The 20,212-nt window shown below is 39.0% G+C and overlaps 1 pseudogene; it reads left to right on the top strand.

The window, feature by feature from the left end:
• Window positions 1–18,213: 18,213 nt before the first annotated feature.
• On the top strand, window positions 18,214–19,357 carry LOC104984260 (annotated as a pseudogene).
• Window positions 19,358–20,212: the final 855 nt, after the last annotated feature.

The following is a 20,212-nucleotide window of genomic DNA, read 5'->3' as shown; positions in this document are numbered from 1 at the left end:
ACCACTGGAAAAACCATAGTCTTGACTAGACAGACCTTTGTTGGCAAAGTAATATCTCTGCTTTTGAATATGCTATCTAGGTTGGTCATAACTTTCCTTCCAAGGAGTAAGTGTCTTTTAATTTCATGGCTGCAGTCACCATCTGCAGTGATTTTGGAGCCCAGAAAAATAAAGTCTGACACGGTTTCCACTGTTTCCCCCTCTATTTCCCATGAAGTGATGGGACCGGATGCCATAATGTCTACCCTTCACTGATTCAAGTTGATATATGGCAAAAACCATCACAATATTGTAAAGTAATGATCCCCCAATTAAAATAAATAAAATTTTTAATAAAGAAAAATAGAACTACAGCTAAAATCTGTGAAGAAACTTAATCTGTGATAAGTTGTCAGTTGCATTGCTTAGAATTAGAGTGGGTCCTAGAAGAAGACTCCAATTGAGTCCTTATGAAATATTGTATGGGAGACACTTCCTCTATTCTGAGAAGTTAACTGGCCAGACATGTGATTGAAATATACAAAAAATAGACACTGTAAGATATGTGCAAACACTGGGGTAAGTTTTAAATACTATTTCCAAATTTGGGACTGATAAAGTGATATTTCCCACAGATGTCCCCTTCCAGTGTTTTAGAACTGGAGACTGGGTGCACCAAACAATGAGGAAGAATATACACTGAAAGAACCAACTCCAGTCTCAGTGGGTGGGGCCTTACCATGTTCTACTGTTAACTAGCTCTTGTTCAATTGACAGAAGTCAAGTCATGGATCCATTACACAAGGGTGAAACTGGCTTCTGACCCGACGACAAATCTACAGTCCTCAGCAGTTACAGAAAAGACAACCACAAAGCTGAACAAAGCCAGTCCTCCTTCCTACAATTCTGCACTGGGGCTTCAGTTAAAATCAAGGAAAGTATCTTATATAAGTAGTGAATGACTTGTGGCCATTTATCATAACATTTGTAACTGGCTGGAGCATTTTTTTGTTTTATTATTTGCTTATAATTTTTTGCTTGCTTCTGGATTCATCTAATCATTTTACCTGTGGTTATATTATAGTCAAATAAGCCTATAATTTGATGTGATATTGATAATAGGAGATAATTAAACCTTGCTCTATTTTAATTTAAAATAGGTTTGTGATAATAGGGTTAGCACCAAAATTTAGGGCCATTGCTATTTTCCCATATAAGATCTTGGCCCCAACTGTAATGATGGCTCTTAATCTTCTTTACTTTCTCATCCCACTGGTGTCTGCTGCTTCCTGGAGGGAAAATACTCTAATTAGCTTATCTCAGACTATAGCCACAAGTGAGAGCTTAAGAAATTGTTGGATATGTCATTTGAAACTTGAAACAATCAGTGAAAACTATGTCCCATTTATGGTCCTCGTAACTGATTTTAGTACTGTGCCAGAACCCATCACCTACTATACTCTTCCTCCTCCAGCCACCACATTCAAAGTTAGAATAACCGTATTACCTGAGAAAATCCAAATCCCTTGTCTCATCCTGTCTGAGGAAATTGTCACTGGAGGAAAAGTTACCACTGGTCCACCATGGTCTCCTGACTTTACTGTAAAAAAATGTGATAAAAAAAAAAATCCCCTGATATGTAAAAATGGCAAATGTGAAAGAGGTCAAGATGACACTATTTTGTGCCAGAGAGTCAGAAAAGTTGGTCATAATGTAAGGGAACTTTGGTAGGCTTGCAGTGGTCGTGATCCCTGGCTAGAGAATGTAATGTCTGTGCTACCCCAAAATGAAGGTATCAATTTCGATACCATGGGAGGTATAACTTGTGCCCCTCCAGGATATTACTTTGTCTGTGGCACAGGGAGAGACCCAAAAGGGGAAGGGTGGGCACATCGCTGCTTAGACAGCTGGGAAATGGAAGGGTCATGCCTATTGGGATATATAAGGTTGCCTTTTGCCTTGTATAGTCTGGAGAGCTTCCCTTCCCTCCCTAAATCAAATACTCATCTTAAAAGAATGATATTGGCAGAATATGAGGATAATAAAGGACAAAGTGTTTTTGGCAACCTCACACTAACTGCCAGAGTTTATGTCAATAGAGATAATGATTCATAACCTATCTGCCACAATTGGACAAATTGCTGAGGACACAGCTAAAAGTATTGCAGCCCAACATACATCTTTGAACTCATTGACTTGAGTCGTCCTGGGCAATAGAATAGCCCAAGATTTCTTATTGGCAAAACAAGGAGAAGTGTGTGTAATGGCTAATAACACATGCTGCACATACATCAATACCTCTGGAGAAGTTGAAACCCAAGTAAACAGAATACTTCAAAAGGCTACCTGATTACAGGATGTACATAAAGAGGATACACATCAAGACTTATTTTCTTGGTTGCCATCTGAAATAGGGAGACTCTTTTGAGTACCATTACAAGGCTCCATTTGATCATCATACTCTTTGTAATGTGTTTAATAATTTTCAACTATCTGTCCAGATGCTATGACAAAGTGATCAAAGAAAGAAATCATGTTTTCGTAATTCAAAATACTGATGCTAGACCTGGACTTGAGAATTCTTTGAGAAGATCCAAGACTTTGTTCTTCTAATACTGAGGAATTAACATTGCCCCTGTTCAGCAGGAAGTAGCCAAAGCGGTCATTGCCCCGTTCCCTCAGGATGAAGAGTACCAAAAAGCAGAGGGACCTGAAAATGAACAGGACCCTACAGGGCCTTCCTGGGTACAATCCTTTCTTGTCCCCACTTCTCGTGTAGAAAAAGGTTGAGATTTTTAGGTCTTCGCAGAGTTCCAAAGAGCAGACTCAAGCAGTTAATGGTTACAGAAGTGAGGACAAGCTGAAACAGGGGGAAAGCAATCAAACAAGAGAAGTTTAGCTATAAAACAGTCACAGGATCCCTAGTACCTCTTCAATGGATATAGATAATAATCTGATGCGATACCTTTGAGTTGTTTTACAGAAACCAGGACCACATGATGAAACCTGCTGACCACAGCCAAGGTGACAGAAACAAGTTGGAACCAGAATGATGATCAGGATGCCAGATATCACTTTGTTGCTTAACACCCAAACAACCTGAAGAATCCATGAGACAATCACATACTTAAGATCATTACCCTTAATTTTAATCTAAAAAATCTCCTGCCTGAAAGCCATTGGGGAGTTCAAGTCCTTTAAACATTTGCTGCCCATTCTCCTTGCTTGGCACCCTGCAAATAAATGCTGTACTTTCTTTCACCACAACCTTGAGTCAGTAGATTGACTTTGCTCATTTGGGTAAGTAAACTGAAGTTTGGTTCAGTAGCAAACTGTGTTTTAACTGGGAGAGCTCAGAGTTTTTTCTTAAAGGCTTTTCAGTGTTTTAAAAATTAAAAGCATTTTCAAGCATACAGAAGTATAAACTTATATCCATCACCCAGATTCAAGAAGAACGATATTCCTCATTTACCTAATCTTTTATTCTTTTCCTTTTGTTAAAATTTTTAAAGCAAATCACAGACACCATGCCATTTCACCCTTAAAAACTTCAGTATCTATCTCTTAAAATATGAATGCTTTCTTAAATAATCACAATATGATTGTTCCAGCTATAAATTTGATATTCCCTAGTATTGGATGACTCATCGGAATAAATGATTCATTGGAAAAGACCCAGATGCTGGGAAAGATTGAAGGCAGGAGGAGAAGGGGACGACAGAGGATGAGATGGCTGGATGGCATCACTGACTCAATGGACATGAGTCTGAGTGAACTCCAGGAGTTGGTGATGGACAGGGAGGCCTGGTGTGCTGTGATTCATGGGGTTGCAAAGAGTCGGACACAACTGAGCAACTGAACTGAACTGATACTGGAGTGGGGTGCCATTTCCTACTCCAAGATTGAGGCTTAAAAAGGAAGGAAATTGGAGGATTGTGTCCTTAGTTTATGTAAATCTAACTATGCTTTACACCTCAATTATACTCAGCATTCTTTTTAAAAGATCCGTGTAGGTTTTCATGCACATGTAATTTGTTTTCTTTTTATGTTTTCTTTTTTATTCATTTTATTTATTTTTTTACTTTTTTCATTGAAGGATAATTGCTTTACAGAATTTTGTGATTTTCTGTCATACATCAACAAGAATTAGCCATAGGTACACCCATGTCGCCTCCCTCCCAAACATCCTTCCTATCTCCTTCCAATCCTACCCTTCTAGATTGTCACAGAGCCCCTGCTTGAGTTCCCTGAGTCACACAGCAAATATCCATTGGCTATCTATTTTACAAATGGTATTGTAAGCGTCCATGTTACACTCTCCATACATCTCACCCTCTCCCTCCTCCCCCACACTGTGTCCATAGGTCTGTTGTCTATGTCTGTTTCTCCATTGCTGCCCTGTAAATAAATTCTTCAGTACCATCTTTATATTCCATATATATATATATATATATGTCAGTATACGATATTTATATTTCTCTTTCTGACTTACTTCATTTTGTATAATAGGCTCTAGGTTCATCCACCTCATTAGAACTGACTCAAAGACGTTCCTTTATATGGCTGAGTAGTCATCCATTGTATATACGTACCTCGGCTTCTTTATCCATTCATCTGTTGATGGACATCTAGGTTGCTTCCATGTTCTAGCTATTGTAAACTGTGCTGCAATGAACACTGAGATACACGTGTCTCTTTCAATTTTGGTTTCCTTAGGGTATATCCCTAAGAGTGGGATTGCTGGGTCATATGGTGGTTTTTTCCCTGGCTTTGTAAAGAATCTCCATACTGTCTTTCATAGTGGTTGTATCAGTTACATTCCCACCAGCAATGCAAGAGGGTTCCCTTTTCTCCACACCCTCTCCAGCATTTATTGCTTGTAGACTATTTGATGATGTCCATTCTGACTGGTGTGAGGTGGTATCTCATTGTAGTTTTGATTTGCATTTCTCTAATAATGAGAGATGTTGAGCATTTTTTCATGTGTTTGTTAGCCCTCTGTATGTCTTCTTTGGAGAAATGTCTGTTTAGGTCTTTTTCCCACTTTTTTATTGGGGTGCTTGTTTTTTTCTGGTATTGTGTTGTATGAGCTGCTTGTATATTTTGGAAATTAATTTTTTGTCAGTTGTTTCATTTGCTGTTATTTTCTCCCATTGGAGAGGGCAATGGCACCCCACTCCAGTACTCTTGCCTGGAAAATCCCATGGACGGAGGAGCCTGGTAGGCTGCAGTCCATGGGGTCGCTAAGAGTCAGACATGACTGAGCGAATTCACTTTCACTTTTCACTTTCATGCATTGGAGAAGGAAATGGCAACCCACTCCAGTATTCTTGCTTGGAGAATCCCAGGGAAGGTGGAAGCTAGTGGGCTGCCATCTGTGGGGTCACACAGAGTCGGACATGACTAGAGCAGCTTAGCAGCAGCAGGAGCAACATTTTCTCCCATTCTTAGAGTTGTTTTTTCACCTTGTTCTTAGTTTCCTTTGCTGTGCAAAGCCTTTTAAGTTTATTTTTGTTTTTATTTCCATTACTCTAGGAAGTGGGTCATAGAGGATCTTCCTTTGATTTATGTCACCAAGTGTTTTGCCTATGTTTTCCTCTAAGGGTTTTATAGTTTCTAGTCTTACATTTGGTCTTTAATCCATTTTGAGTTTATCTTTGTGTATGACATTAGGAAGCGTTCTGATTTCATTCTTTTGCACACAGCTGTCCAGTTTTCCCAGTACCACTTATTGAAGAGGCTATCTTTGCCTCATTGTATATTCTTGCCTTCTTTGCCAAAAATAAGGTACCCATAGGTATGTGGGTTTATCTCTGGGCTACCTTGTTCCATTGGTCTCTATTTCTGTTTTGTGCCAGTACCATACTGTCTTGATGACTGTAGCTTTGTAGCATAGTCTGAAGTCAGGAAGGTTGATTCCTCCAGCTCCATTTTTCTTTCTCAAGACTGCTTTGGCTATTCAGGGACTTTTGTGTTTCCATATGAATTGTGAAATTTTTTGTTCTAGTTCTGTGGAAAATGCCATTGGTAATTTGATAGGGATCACACTGAATCCATAGATTGCCTTTGGTAGCATAGTCATTTTCATAATATTGATTCTTCTTACCCAGGAACATGGAATCTCTCCATCTATTTATGTTGTCTTCGATTTCTTACATCAGTGTCTTATAATTTTCCATATATAGTTCTTTTGTTTCCTTGGTAGTTTTATTCCTAGGTATTTTATTCTTTTTGCTGCAATGGTGAATGGGATTTATTCCTTAATTTCTCTTTCTGATTTTTCATTGTTAGTATATAGGAATGCAACTGATTTATGTGTATTGAGCTTGTATCCTGAGACTTTGCTGAATTCATTGATTAGCTCTAATAATTTTCTGATAGTTTCTTTTGGGTTTTCTATGTATAGTATCATGTCATCTGCAAACAGTGAGAGTTTTACTTCTTATTTTCCAATATGGATTCCTTTTCATTCTTTTCCTTCTCTAATTGCCTTAGCTAGGACTTCCAAAACTCTGTTGAATAATAGTGGTGAGAGTAGACACCCTTGTCTTGTTCCTGATCTTAGAGGGAATGCTTTCAGTTTTTCACCAATGAGAATAATGTTTGCTGTGGGCTTATCATATATGGCCTTTACTATGCTGAGGTAGATTCCTTCTATGCCCATTTTTTAAGCATTTTTTATCATAAATGGCTGCTGAATTTTGTCAAAGGCTTTTTCTGCATCTATTGAGATGATCATATGGTTTTTATCTTTTAATTTGTTAATGTGGTTTATCATGTTGATTGATTTGTGTATATTGAAGAATCCTTGCTCCTTGGGATAAACCTAACTTGATCATGAACTTTTTAATGTGTTGTTGAATTCTGTTTGCTGGAATTTTGTTGAGGAGTTTTGTATGTATATTTATCAGTGATATTGGCCTGTAATTCTCTTTTTTGTGTGTTGTCTTTGCCTGGTTTCGGTATCAGGCTGATTGTGGCCCCATAGAATGAGTTTGGAAGTGTTCTTCCTCTGTAATTTTTTGGAAAGTGAAAGTGAAAGTCATTCAGTCGTGTCTGACTCTTTGCGACCCCATGGACTATACAGTCCATGGAATTCTCCAGGCCAGAAAACTGGAGTGTGTAGCCTTTCCCTTCTCCAGGAGATCTTCTCAACCCAGGGATTGAACCCAGGTCTCCCACATTGCAGGCAGAAGCTTTACCAGCTGAGCCACAAGGGAAGCCCAAGAATACTGGAGTGGGTAGCCTATCCCTTCTCCATGGGACCATCCCAACCCAGGAATCAAACTAGGGCCTCCTGCATTGCAGGTGGGTTCTTTACCATCTGAGCTATCAGGGAAGCCCGAGTTTCAGGAAAATAAGCATTAACTCTTTCCTAAAGGTTTGGTAGAATTCCCCTGTGAAGCCCTCTGGCCCTAGGCTTTTGTTTTGGGGGAAATTTTTTAAATCACAGTTTTGATTTCAGTGTTTGTAATTGGCTTGTTCTTAATTTCTATTTCTTCCTGGTTCAGTCTTGAGAGGTTGAACTTTTCTAATAATCTGTCAATTTCCTCTAGGCTGTCCATTGTATTAGCACATAGTTGCTCATAATATTCTCTTATGATCCTTTGTGTTTCTGTGTTGTCTGTTGCTGCTGCTGCTGCTATGTTGCTTCACTTGTGTCTGACTCTCTGCGACCCCATAGACAGCAGCCCACCAGACTCCTCTGTCCCTGGGATTCTCCAGGCAAGAATACTGGAGTGGGTTGCCATTTCCCTCTCCAGTGCATGCATGCATGCTAAGGCACTTCAGTCGTGTCTGACTCTGTGCGACCCCATGGAAAGCAGCCCACCAGGCTCCTCTGTCCACAGGATTCTCTAGGCAAGAATACTGGAGTGGCTTGCCATTTCCTTCTCTGTTGCCTGTTGCAACCTCTCTTTTTTAATTTCTAATTTTGTTGATTTGATTTTTCTCCCTTTTTTTCTTGATGAGTCTGTAAATTTTTTGACAGGTTGTCGATTTTGCTTATCTTCTGAAAGAACCAGCTTTTAGCTTTATTAATCTTTGCTACTGTTTCCTTCATTTCTTCCTCATTTGTTTCTGCTCTGGTTTTTGTGATTTCTTTCCTTTTGCTGACTTCGGGGGTTTTTTTGTTCTTTTTCCACATGCTCTAGATGTAGAGTTAGGTTGTCTATTCAATACTTTTCTTGTTTCTTGAGGTTGGACTGTATTGCTATAAACTTCCTTCTTAGAACTGCTTTTGCTGAATTCCATAGATTTTGGGTCTGTTTTCATTGTCTTTTCTTTCTAGAAATCTTTTGATTTCCCTTCTTACTTCTTCAGTAACCTCTTTGTTATTTAGTAATATACTGTTTAATCTCCATGAGTTTGTGTTTTTGACAGTTTTTTCCCCCTATATTTGGTATCTAGTCTTATAGCATTGTGGTCAGAGAAGATCCTTGGTATGATTTCAATTTTCTTAAATTTACTAAGGCTTGATTTGTGGCCCAAGATGTGATCTATCCTGGAGAATGTTCCATGTGCAGTTGAGAAGAAAGTGTATTCTTCTGCATTTGGATGAAATGTCCTGAAGATATCAATTAGGTCCATTTGGTCTAATGTTTCATTTAAGGTTTGTGCTTTATTATTTGTTCTGTTTTGATGATCTGTCCATTGGTGTAAACGGAATGTTAGAGTTCCCTACTATTACTGTGTTACTGTCAATTTCCCCTCTTTTGCCTGTTAGTGTTTGCCCTATGTATTGAGGTACTCTTAGGTTGGGTGCATAAGTATTTACAATGGTTATGTCTTCTTCTTCTTGGATTGATCCCTTTATCATTATGTAGTGTCCTTCTTTGTCTCTTATAATATTCTTTATTTTAGTCTATTTTGTCTGAAATAAGGATTGCCACTCCAGCTTTCTTTTTGTTTCCCATTACATGGACTATCTTTTTCCATCCTTTTACTTTCAGTCGGTATGTGTCTCTAGGTTTTAAGTGGGTCTCTTGTATGCCACATATATAAGGGTCTTCTTTTTGTATCCATTCAGTCAGTCTGTATCTTTTTGTTGGTGTATTTAATTCATTTACATTTAAGATAATTATTCATATATATATTCCTATTGGCATTTTCTTGATTGCTTTGGGTTTGTTTTTGTAGGTCTTTCCTTTCTATTGCATTTGCTGAGTATATAAATCCCTTCAGTATTTGTTGTAAGGCTGGTTTGGTGGTGCTAAATTCTCTTCTGCTTGTCTATAAAGCTTTTGATTTGTCCATCAATTTTAAATGAGATCTTTGCTGGGTAGAGTAATCATGGTTGTAGATTTTTCTTTCTCAGTACTTTAAATATATCCTCCCATTCCCTTCTGGCCTTCAGGGTTTCTGCTGAAAGATCTGCTGTTAATAATATGGGTTTTCCCTTGTATTTTACTTGCTGCTTTTAATATTCTTTCTTTGTGCTTAATCTCTGTTAGTTTGATTAATATGTTTCTCAAAGTGTTTCTCCTTGGGTTTCTCCTGTAAGGGACTCTGTGCTTCTTGGATTTGATTGACTATTTTCTTTTCCATATTGGGGAAGTCTTCAACTATAATTTCTTCAAAAATTTTCTCAGTGCCTTTCTTTCTTCTTCCTCTGGGACCCCTATGACTCAAATGTTGGTGCATTTAATATTGGCCCAAAGGTCTCTAAGGCTATCCTCAATTCTTTTCATTCTTTTCCCTTTAGTCTGCTCTTCAGCAGTTATTTCCACCATTCTATCTTCCAGATCACTTATCTATTCCTCTACCTCAGTTATTCTGCTATCAGTTACTTCTAGAGTATTTTTAACTTCAGTAATTGTATTATTCATCTCTGTTTGCTTATTCTTTATTTATTCTATGTCCTTGGTGATTGTATTAACAGTGTTAAATGTTTCTTCATTTTCTCTATTCTATTTTCAAGTCTTTGGAGCATCTTTACCATCATTATTCTCAATTCTCTTTCAAATAGATCGCTTATTTCCTCTTCATTTATTTGGTCTTGTAAGTTTCTACCTTGTTCTTTCATTTGTGCTGTATTTATCTGTCTTTTCATCATTTTTTTCCTACCTTGCTCCACTTGAGGTCTCCTTTTCCCAGGCTTGAAGGTCGTATTCCTTCTTCCTCCCCCAGCCTCCACCCTTGGAGCGAAAGGTTGGTTGAGTGGTTTGTGTTGCTTTCTTGTTAGGGGTGACTTGTGCCTGTGTTCTGATTGCAGGGAACTTAGCCTGTCCCCTTGAATGCCTGGGATCTTCTGCTGTCGCCTAGAGGTTGCTTCACAGGAGTTGTTCCATATCTTGATGAGCTTTTTATGTATTTGTGGGGAGGCTGGCAATGTCTCTATCTTACTCCTCTGCCATTTTCTTCCCACTCAGTAATTCATTTTTTTTAACTTGAATTTTACTGCACGCATCCACCATGTTTTATTTATCAGTTTCTCTAGTGATAAACACCAAGCTGCCTCCAACTTCCCACCACGCAAACAAAGTGAAGGTGAAAGTGCACGTCACTCAGTCATGTCCAACTCTTTGTGATCCCATGGACTATACAGTCCATGGAGTTCTCCAGGCCAGAATACTGGAATGGGTAGCCTTTCCCTGCTCCAGGGGATCTTCCCAACCCAGGGATTGAAGCCAGGTCTCCCGCATTGCAGGTGGATTCTTTACTAGCTGAGCCACAAGGGAAGCCCAAGAATACTGGAGTGGGTAGCCTATCCCTTCTCCAGCAGATCTTCCTGACCCAGGAATCAAACTGAGGTCTCCTGCGTTGCAGGCAGATTCTTACCAGCTGAGCTATCAGGGAAGCCCTTACTGCAAACAATGCTACCTTCAAATATTCTCACCCCTGTCCCTTTAGGGACCTGGGTGAGGGTCCCTCTGTTGGCTCCTAAAGTAAGCTTATGTTTAATTCTGCTGAGTATTGCCAATTTGTTCAGGGTGGCTCTGGCATTGTGAAAATAAACCATCCAAATAATTTCTAGTCATGCCATCTTGGGAAGAGGCCTGACTTTGCCAGGTCCAAGTCATCCGCAGCCCAGCTCTACTCTGTATCTGCGGGATTGAATCATTCAGGGAAAGAGAAGGTCCCTCAACTTCTTTGTTTTCATGTGCAATTGAAGCATATGTAGACTCAGAGAAATGGTTACATTTATGACCTAGTACTTTGTTAATTACAGCAATGCTCTTCCTAAATATATATTATATATACACACATACATATAAGTGTGTATATATATGCATTTATGTATATATACACACATGCACACAAGTGGCTTCATTGCTGGAGATTTTATAAAAGTAAAATATTTTCTCTCCGTCCATAAATTACTAGACTTGTAAAATAAAAAGCATGACTTTAAATGCCATTTTATGTCAACTTATTTGTGGATCTAATCTGCCTTTATTGGACATTTGTGTTCTTTCCTCTTTGGAGTCGGCTGAGCACATGAACAGTCTGGTGAGGACCAGGGAGGGAGAGTGTGTGAGGACCACCAAACCTCTGCTGTATGGTAGACACTAGGGGGGTTCATGGCATTGTACAGGAGACAGGGATTGAGACTCTCCCCAAGAAAAGGAAATGCAAAAAAGCAAAATGGCTTCTAAGGAGGCCTTTAAAATAGCTGTGATAAGGAGGCCTTTAAAATAGCTGTGAAAAGAAGAGAAGTGAAGGAGAAAAAGAAATATATACCCACATTTGAATACAGAATTCCAAAGAATAGCAAGGAGGGATAAGAACGCCTTCCTCAGTGATCAGTGCGAAGACACAGAGGAAAACAACAGAACAGGAAGGACTAGAGATCTCTTCAAGAAAATTAGAGACACTAAGGGAACATTTCATGCAAAGATGGGCTCAATAAAGAACAGAAATAGTATGGACTTAAGAGAAGCAGAAAATAATAAGAAGAGGTCGTAAGAGTACACAGAGGAACTATACAAAAAAGATCGTCACAACCCAGATAATCAAGATGGTGTGATCACTCACCTAGAACCAAACATCCTGGAATGTGAAGTCAAGTGAGCCTTAGGAAGCATCACTACAAAAAAACACTAGTGGGGGTGATGGAATTCCAGTTGAGCTATTTCAAATCCTAAAAGATGATGCTATGAAAGCGTTGCACTCAACATGCCAGCAAATTTGGAAAACTCAGCAGTGGCCATAGGACTGGAAAAGGTCATTTTTCATTCCAATCCCAAAGAAAGGCAATGCCAAAAATTGTTCGAACTACTGCACAATTGCACTCATCTCAGGCTTCAAAAGTACATGAACCATGAACTTCCAGAATTTCAAGCTGGTTTTAGAAAAGACAGAGGAATGGGACCTAATTAAACTTAAAAGCTTCTGCACAACTAAGGAAACTATTAGCAAGGTGAAAAGGCAGCCTTCAGAATGGGAGAAAATAATAGCAAATGAAGCAACTGACAAAACTAATCTCAAAAATATACAAGCATCCCCTATAGCTCAACTCCAGAAAAATAAATGACCCAATCAAAAAATGGGCCAAAGAACTAAATAGACATTTCTCCAAAGAAGACATACAGATGGCTAACAAACACATGAAAAGATGCTCAACATCACTCATTATCAGAGAAATGCAAATCAAAACCACTATGAGGTACCATTTCACGCCAGTCAGAATGGTTGCGATCCAAAAGTCTACAAGCAATAAATGCTGGAGAGGGTGTGGAGAAAAGGGAACCCTCTTACACTGTTGGTGGGAATGCAAACTAGTACAGCCACTATGGAGAACAGTGTGGAGATTCCTTAAAAAACTGGAAATAGAACTGCCTTATGATCCAGCAATCCCACTGCTGGGCATACACACTGAGGAAACCAGAAGGGAAAGAGACACGTGTACCCCAATGTTCATCGCAGCACTGTTTATAATAGCCAGGACATGGAAGCAACCTAGATGTCCATCAGCAGATGAATGGATAAGAAAGCTGTGGTACATATACACAATGGAGTATTACTCAGCCATTAAAAAGAATACATTTGAATCAGTTCTAATGAGGTGGATGAAACTGGAGCCTATTATACAGAGTGAAGTAAGCCAGAAAGAAAAACACCAATACAGTATACTAACGCATATATATAGAATTTAGAAAGATGGTAACAATAACCCTGTGTACGAGACAGCAAAAGAGACATTGATGTATAGAACAGTCTTATGGACTCTGTGGGAGAGGGAGAGGGTGGGAAGATTTGGGAGAATGGCATTGAAACATGTATAATATCATGTATGAAACAAGTCACCAGTCCAGGTTCGATGCACGATACTGGATGCTTGGGGCTGGTGCACTGGGACGACCCAGAGAGATGGTATGGGGAGGGAGGAGGGAGGAGGGTTCAGGATGGGAAACATATGTATACCTGTGGTGGATTCATTTTGATATTCGGCAAAACTAATACAATATTGTAAAGTTTAGGACAGTCTTATGGACTCTGTGGGAGAGGGAGAGGGTGGGAAGATTTGGGAGAATGGCAATGAAACATGTAAAATATCATGTAGGAAACGAGTTGCCAGTCCAGGTTAGATGCACGATGCTGGATGCTTGGGGCTGGTGCACTGGGACGGCCCAGAGGGATGGTATGGGGAGGGAGGAGGGAGGAGGGTTCGGGATGGGGAACAAATGTATACCTGTGGCGGATTCATTTTGATATTTGGCAAAACTAATACAATTATGTAAAGTTTAAAAATAAAATAAAATTAGAAATAAAATAAAATAAAATAAAAAGATAGCCACAATAGTATCATTATCAAAAAAAAAAAAAGGCAAAGAAAAGACAGAGGAACCAGAGATCAAATTGCCAACATCCGCTGGATCATTGAAAAAGCAAGAGAGTTCCAGAAAAACATCTGTTTTTGTTTTATTAACTATGCCAAAGCCTTTGACTGTATCACAATAAACTGTGGAAAATTCTTAAAGAGATGGCAATCCCAGACCACCTGACTTGCCTCTTGAGAAATATGTATGCAGGTCAGGAAGCAACAGTTAGAACTGGACATGGAACAGCAGACGCGTTTCAAATAGGGAAAGGAGTACGTCAAGGCTGTATATTGTCACCCTGCTTATTTAACTTCTATGCAGAGTACATCATGAGAAACGCTGGGCTAGATGAAGCACAAGCTGGAATCAAGATTGCCTGGAGATATATCAATAACCTCACATATGCAGATGACACCACCCTTATGGCAAAAAGTGAAGAAGAATTAAAGAGGCTCTTGTTTAAAGTGAAAGAGGAGAGTGAAAAAGTTGGCTTAAAGCTCAACATTCAGGAAACTAAGATTATGGCATCGAGTACCATCACTTCATATCAAATAGATGGGGAAACAATGGACACAGTGAGAGACTTTACTTTTTAGGGCTCCAAAATCACTGCAGATGGTGACTGCAGCTATGAAATTAAAAGACACTTACTCCTTGGAAGAAAAGTTATGACCAACTTAGATAACATATTCAAAAGCAGAGACATTACTTTGCCAATAAGGTCCATCTAGTCAAGGCTATGGTTTTTCCAGTAGTCATGTTTGGATGTAAGAGTTGAACTATAAAGAAAGGTGAGCACCAAAGAATTGATGTTTTTAAACTGTGGTGTTGGAGAAGACTCTTGAGAGTCCCTTGGACTGCAAGGAGATCAAACCAGTCCTGAGTATTTATTGGTAGGACTGATGTTGAAGCTGAAACTACAGTATTTTGGCCACCTCATGCAAAGAACTGGCTCATTTGAAAAGACCCTGATGCTGGGAAAGATTGATGGGGGAAGAAGAAGGGGATGAGATGGTTGGATGGCATCACCGACTCAATGGACATGAGTTTGAGCAAGCTTCGGTAGTTGGTGATGGACAGGGAGGCTGAGCATGCTGCAGTCCATGGGGTTGTAAAGAGTTGGACATGACTGAGCAACTGAACTGAACTGAGGGTGCTTTTCATACACACATAATCTCCTTTATCATCACAAAAGTCTTCTGTGCTATTGTCCCCCATTTAACAGAAGACAAAATGAAAAATCATGCAGATTATCTAATTGTTCACATTACTGAAGTAGACAGCAATATGAATAATGTGAAATTCCAAATGGTTGCCTATATATCTTTTTCATACTTAATGTTTTTTGTGTTTTAGCATATTGCCTCCAGGGTCTAAAATTTTATTTTATTTTTAATTGTGGTTGCAGTTACAAAACATTAAATTTACCATCTTAAACATTTTAAAATATTCAGTTGTGAAAGTGAAGTGAAAGTCATTCAGTCATGTCCAATTCTTTGCAACCCCATGGACTATACAGTTCATGGAATTCTCCAGGCCAGAATACTGGAATGTGTAGCCATTCCCTTCATACTGTTTCCCAACAGATCTCTAAAACTTTTCATTTTACAAAACTGAAACTCAACACTTAATATCCCCTCCTTATGCACTTTTGTACTTCCTATTTTTATGATGGACTACTCTAGAATTCCTCATATGAATGAAATCATCAATATTGAATCTTTGTAGCTGGCTTACTTCACTTAGTATACTATCCTAAAGGTTTATCCATATTACAGCATATGACAGGATCTTCCTTTTCAAGCTTGCAAAATATTGCATTGATACTTGGATACAGAGGGCTTGACAACAAGTTACACTTGGATTTTCAACTCTGTGTAAGTGCCCCTAGCCCCCAAGTTAATCAAGGATCAACTGCACTGGTTTATATTTCTGCATAAACATATCTATAATAATGTTTAATTTATAATTTAAGCACAGTAAGAGATTGAAAATAGTAATAATACAATAGAACAATTATAATAATATACTGTAATATAAGTTATAAGGTTGTATTTTTCCTCTCTCCAAATATCTTATTGTACAAATTTATTACCTTTTCCATCTTATCTAAGCACTTATCAGGTGCTGCAACTACAACTTTTATAATTTGAGATGCAACAGCAAAAGTAGCTGTTTTCTCTTTCTCAAAACTAGCAAATTTCTCTTTCCTTCTTTACAATTACAGTAATATTAATTCTTACAGTAATAGTCCTTCATCCATTCTTAAGAATGAATATCCCTAAGTAGATCACAGGAATATCAGCATAAGGACTTTTTTCTTTCCTTATTAGGTAGAGAGCTTTCACCTTTTCACTTAAAGGAAGCACTTCATAGCTTCTCTCTACTGTGTCAAAACGGCTAGCAGCACTATGCCGAGGGCAATTATTACTTAAAATAAGGTCACTGGAACATCAGCACTGCAATACTACAGCCAGCTATCTGATAACCTTAGATGGGTTCAAAGTGCATAATGGATGGGAGATGCTAAACAAAGGGATTATTCAAATGACATGACAGAGCAAGACACTTGAGATTTTATCACACTAGTCAGAACTGTATGAAATCTAAAATTTACAATTTGTTTCTCTCTATTTCTATTTCTCTTCCATTTACTATTTTTGGGTTGAGGTTGACCATGAGTATTTAAAACTGAGGAAAGTTAAACTGTGATTTAGGGGGAGACTACTGTAATTTTTTTGTAAAGTTCTAATAAGAAAAAAGTGGTATCTTGTCACATAACTACCAATGTTGTCTACTGACATTATAATACTTCTGTTTGCAAATTACTCTGCATGCTGAATCATGTCTGGATTTATAAACAAAATGTAAAAGATGGCTGTGGAGTTGAAATTTTGAAACAACAATAGACAAATCTGAAAGCAAGTCACCATGGAAAAGGCCCTGGGCAACCTTGAGGGAAGGGTGCGGTAGAACTTTTTCTGTGTTTCCATTAAGGCCTCTGCCCCTTCCTGAAACCCCATCCCCTGCTGTGCTCTGGATGGAGGGGTGAAGTTGCCTAAGAAAATGAGGATTTTCTAGGTAGAAGTGGATGAAAGCCCCTGCACAACCCCTTCTATTAGAAATTCATTTTTAGGAAATGCTGTTGAAGTGGAGGGTAGCACATTTATATCCAAGGTTCCCAAAGAGGAAATCACCAGTGGGCTGCAGGAGTTGGGGCCAGGCATGTGGGTCCACAGGGACCTCATTCAGCAGATTGTTGGAGAGAAAAAATTCTGGCAGTGCAAGTGACTAAGTGTGAATGAATGCCTTACTGGCTTGAGTCATGCTGGTAGAACACCACCTCCTATTTATGCTTAATGATGTCATTCTTCTTTATTCACACATCTCCAGTGTGAATTTATTTTTAATTTCTCTTTTAGATTGTTCTATTAGCTTTATTTCTTCAGGAGTGTGTACGTTGTACTTAAATGGTATTGCATTTCCTCACATGTATAATTCTTGTTCAAGGAATTGTTACTCTGGTTTGTAGGGGTGGGAGGGGGTATCTATTGGGGAAACTCCATTTGGTTGCCTCTGCTCAGGTACTGTTTTGAGTCCCCTGACTCTAGATAAGATCCTTTTTTATGTTTGTATGAGACCCTTTTTTATGTTTGTGGATTGATTTGAATTTTGCTACTTTTGGAATGCAGGTCCCACACGTTATGTAGTACAACAGACATAAAGTTCCAATTATATGATTCCAGTCTGGGAGGACTAACTCTCTCTTCTTGCTGAGAACCTGAGAGGGTGGAAGGACACTCAGATTCCTGTTTGTGGATGGCAGCTAAGTCCTGACTCCAGCCCCAGGTCCTTATTAAATTCCAGACCTGTGGGCTTTTAAACACCAGCCTCTGCACTGGGATGGCCCAGAGGGATGGTATGGGGAGGGAGGTGGGAGGGGGGTTCAGGATGGGGAACATGTGTACAAGGTGGCGGATGCATGTTGATGTATGGCAAAACCAATACAATATTGTAAAGTAAAAAAGTAATAATAATAATAAAATAAAATAATTTTTTTTTAATTAAAAAAAAAAAAAAGTAAACACCAGCCTCTACAGCCCATCTCTAGTCCTCTTGAGGGCTACATAACCTCACCTACTGCTCCATATCTGACACCTAGGGAATTCCCTCTTCTTGCTTTTTTAAAAATTATTATTATTTCTTTACTTTTGGTCTTAGTTGCAGCACTCAGGGTCTTGCATTGTGGCCCTTGGGCTTTTCTCTAGTTGAGGGGATCAGGTTTAGTTGCCCTGTGGCATGTGGGATCCTAGCTTCCTGACCAGATGAAGACCAGCTTCATCTTCCCAGAAGGATAAAGGAAGAAGATTGTTTCATTGATTTTGTTCCAGACCAGACTGGGCCTCAGTTGTCAGATCTGGAGTTGGTGGTGTATCCAGCACAGGAGCAGAATTGTTCCTAGATCAGAATGATGACAGTAGATCTGAAAGCTTCAGTCCAGGAGCTGGGAAAGGAGGCAGTGCTCTTGGAAGAAGCAGCAGAGGCCCCAGGCTTCCAGCTGAAGCCAGCAGAGTCCCAGCCAGTGGGCATGTCCCAGGAGGAAGGAGTTTGGAACATACACCAGGGTCTACAAGAGCTGCTGAGCAGAAATACCCACAAAGTACCTGAGCCTGTATGTGAGAGGGTGATACCTACTTACCAGATCCTAGCCTTTCCTGAGCAAACAAACATCAAAGATTGGACAATGACACCTGAGTTCATCTTGCCTGAGTCCCAGAGTTTGCTGAAATTTGAAGAAGTGGCCATATACTTTTCCCAGGAAGAATGGGAACTACTGGATCCCACTCAGAAGGCCCTCTACAATGGCGTAATGCACGAAAACTATAAGACTGTCATCTTTCTAGCATTATTTGTGCTCCCCAAACCTAAAGTAATCTCCTATTTAGAGCAAGAGGAAAAGCCATATATTCAAGGATCTCCAGTGTTCAAAGACAATCCTGGAGATCTGCTTTCAGAGATAAAGCTGAAAAATGACACGGAAAATCATCAACCTATGTGTCTTTCTGACTTAGAAATACAAGCACCAGGAGACATAGTATCAAAAAAAAGCCAGCGTGAATGTTCATCAGAAAACAACAGGCAGAGAAAATCATGATGATGTACATAGGCTGGGGAAATGGCACCAAGATTTTCCAGTGAAGGAAAGAAAGAAACTTTTCAACTGGTGGGAAGAAGAGCTGCTGAAATTTACGGAGCTTCATATGAAAGAATGTGCAACAGAGAAGCTTTTTAAATGTCAGGAACGTGGAAAAAGCTTCAGAGTTAGCTCTGACCTTATTAAGCACCAAAGAATTCACACTGAAGAGAAACCATATAAATGTCAACAGTGTGATAAGAGGTTTAGATGGAGGTCAGATCTTAATAAGCACTTAACAACACACCAAGGAGTAAAACCATATAAATGCTCCTGGTGTGGGAAAAGCTTCAGTCAAAATTCATATCTCCACACACATCAAAGAACTCACACAAGAGAGAAGCCCTTTACATGTCACAAATGTGGGAAAAAATTCAGTCAAAATTCCCACCTTATTAAACACCGGAGAACCCATCTATAACACATGCAAGCTTCGGTAAATGCTCAAGACTTTAACACCAGAATTGACACCAATGAAGAAAAGCTTATCCAGTGTTCTTAGTCTAAAAAATTTACCAACCAGAGTTTAACCTTAAAGTTTATGAAAAATTTCAAAATTAAGAAGCATGAAGAATTTTTTACCAGTGGAAAATTTGGTGATGTAAACATCATGTCTCACAGAAAGAAATTAGAGTTGACTGTGAGAGGAAACAGGAATAGTTAGTTGTACTACTTACTGTTTTTACTTGGAACTATCATTGAATTCCTTAGGAAAATAGGTGTTCTAAGAACCTGAGTAAGGGAAAAAGCTTTTGGGACTGTAGCTGACAAAATAGCAACACCAGCTTCAAACAGCAGATGCAGTCATGAGTCACCAGCCTTCTGTGGTCGCAGAGGTAAATACTGTTTTTCATTGATCTTCCAGCCACTGTTAAGCACATGTGATAGAAACATTTGTAGCATAGTTCTCCAAAATAAAAAGCAGGAATATATGTTTCATTGCATACATTGTCTTCCAGGTGGTCGACTTAGCAGTTTCAATAGTCTTTTGGGGAAGAAATGAATTTTAATATAAAGTTTTCCAGAAACAAAACAAATAAACAAAAAAACAAAACCCCAGGTCCTCTGCACTGGAAGGCAAGTTCTTAACTACTGGATCACCAGGGAATTCCCTTTTTCTTTCCTTTGAGACACGTATTCCTAAACTATTTGAATATTCAAGTATTTTAAATAATATGCTGTCTAGTATTACTATGTTTTAGGCATAGAAGGGAGTGCTTTAGCATGTTCTTCATCTACCATCTTGACCTAAAACTTTAATAGAAGTTATTTTTAG

The sequence above is a fragment of the Bison bison genome, unplaced genomic scaffold, assembly GCF_000754665.1.
Source record: "Bison bison bison isolate TAMUID 2011002044 unplaced genomic scaffold, Bison_UMD1.0 scf7180017863957, whole genome shotgun sequence".
NCBI lineage: Eukaryota > Metazoa > Chordata > Mammalia > Artiodactyla > Bovidae > Bison > Bison bison.
Note: the sequence above shows the minus strand (reverse complement) of the source record. Positions and strands in the feature narration are given on the sequence as shown.